The following is a 2,500-nucleotide window of genomic DNA, read 5'->3' as shown; positions in this document are numbered from 1 at the left end:
CCAGCCGGCTGTAGCGCGTGCGCCCACGCACCGCGCGGCCAGCACGCCGGGAGGCGCCCCCTCACCGGCCGGGGACGGTCCCACCCAGCCACCGCCGCGTATCGCTTCACACCCAGATGCCGTTCAGTTTCGTCGGCATGGTGGGTATCGCTGGAACAACCGGTTCGTACCTCAACCTATCGTCGCCATCACCGATTCACCCCTAGCGAGAACAACCGCACCACAACAGGTTACCATTTGTTCATTTGCGTAACTTCACCAGAAAACGCAGGCGTCCATCGCCATTTGCAACTTCAACGATTATTGCATGCCTGTGTCAGGTGTCACGCCACACTACGTCTGCCCACATACACGCAACAAAATGTGCACGCCTAGACAATACGTGGAAGGTGGCCCCCGTACGTATGCGATGTCCATTGCTCGAACGACTGTCAACCGGCCTCTGTAGCATGTCGCAGATATGGAACGCGGTGCACCATGCCATCACGGTGTGTGAGGAGAGACGACTAGGTCCGAATACATCAACAGACAGCTCATGCTGATCGCCATCCACGGCGTCCGTTCCTCCCACACGTCTCTATGGCGTACCACACTGCAATCCAGCTCTCATAGGGAGACGACACGTAGCTGCGTGCACAATATTTGCACTGTATGGTCCGCCGTTTTTGGGCGCAGTCGTTGTACGGTCACACATGTGCCACGATGTATCATTCGGTACATAAGGACGAATGTGCAGTACAGATTGTGGTTTACGCGTACGACATTAGCGGACGGTTGACACAGGCCGCACCACAACGTAGCCTGAGTACGTCGCATGCGAAGGGCATTGAACATGCAAACTTCTCACCAACCAGCTTGCGAAGGCAGGGGGGCAAGGTGGGGACGTGGGGAGGGGCGGCATGTACGTCCTGCTGCCATCCACATTACAGTGTACAGCAGGAGCATGTGGAAAGTCAGCAAGACTTGCAAGGTGTTTAACATGAAGCGATACACAGGGGAGCGGGCAGTGCGAGTAGCGAACTATATTGCGAGGGTTGCGGGTGGGCAACACTACACTAATTGAACGAGTCGTATAACAATTACAGAGCAGGTTTAGGCGACAACATGGGTTACGTTAGGGGACAACGTGGGTTACGTTAGGGGACAACGTGGGTTACTTTAGGGGACAACGTGGGTTAGGTTAAGGCACAACGTGGGTTAGGTTAAGGCACAACGTGGGTTAGGTTAAGGCACAACGTGGGTTAGGTTAAGGCACAACGTGGGTTAGGTTAAGGCACAACGTGGGTTAGGTTAAGGCACAACGTGGGTTAGGTTAAGGCACAACATGGGTTAGGTTAAGGCACAACATGGGTTAGGTTAAGGCACAACATGGGTTAGGTTAAGGCACAACATGGGTTAGGTTAAGGCACAACGTGGGTTAGGTTAAGGCACAACGTGGGTTAGGTTAAGGCACAACGTGGGTTAGGTTAAGGCACAACGTGGGTTAGGTTAAGGCACAACATGGGTTAGGTTAAGGCACAACATGGGTTAGGTTAAGGCACAACATGGGTTAGGTTAAGGCACAACATGGGTTAGGTTAAGGCACAACATGGGTTAGGTTAAGGCACAACATGGGTTAGGTTAAGGCACAACATGGGTTAGGTTAAGGCACAACGTGGGTTAGGTTAAGGCACAACGTGGGTTAGGTTAAGGCACAACATGGGTTAGGTTAAGGCACAACATGGGTTAGGTTAAGGCACAACATGGGTTAGGTTAAGGCACAACATGGGTTAGGTTAAGGTACAACATGGGTTAGGTTAAGGTACAACATGGGTTAGGTTAAGGTACAACATGGGTTAGGTTAAGGTACAACATGGGTTAGGTTAAGGTACAACATGGGTTAGGTTAAGGTACAACATGGGTTAGGTTAAGGTACAACATGGGTTAGGTTAAGGTACAACATGGGTTAGGTTAAGGTACAACATGGGTTAGGTTAAGGTACAACATGGGTTAGGTTAAGGTACAACATGGGTTAGGTTAAGGTACAACATAGGTTAGGTTAAGGTACAACATAGGTTAGGTTAAGGTACAACATAGGTTAGGTTAAGGTACAACATAGGTTAGGTTAAGGTACAACATAGGTTAGGTTAAGGTACAACATAGGTTAGGTTAAGGTACAACATAGGTTAGGTTAAGGTACAACATAGGTTAGGTTAAGGTACAACATAGGTTAGGTTAAGGTACAACATAGGTTAGGTTAAGGTACAACATAGGTTAGGTTAAGGTACAACATAGGTTAGGTTAAGGTACAACATAGGTTAGGTTAGGTTAGGTTAGGTTACACGTTGTTGTAAGGAAAGGTGTAGGGGGGGGGGGGCGGGGGCGGCAGGTTCGTTGATAGTGATTATAGTAAGTGAATGCTTGTGACATGATCAGATTTGTCACGTCAGGATGCACCTTTGGCTTATTAGAGGCGGCGCTCCAATTCTATGCTTGTGTGAGACCTGTGTCTTTGACTCAT

This window comes from Schistocerca piceifrons, unplaced genomic scaffold (genome assembly GCF_021461385.2).
Source record: "Schistocerca piceifrons isolate TAMUIC-IGC-003096 unplaced genomic scaffold, iqSchPice1.1 HiC_scaffold_936, whole genome shotgun sequence".
NCBI classification, from domain to species: Eukaryota; Metazoa; Arthropoda; class Insecta; order Orthoptera; family Acrididae; genus Schistocerca; species Schistocerca piceifrons.
This window is presented reverse-complemented; position numbering follows the sequence as displayed.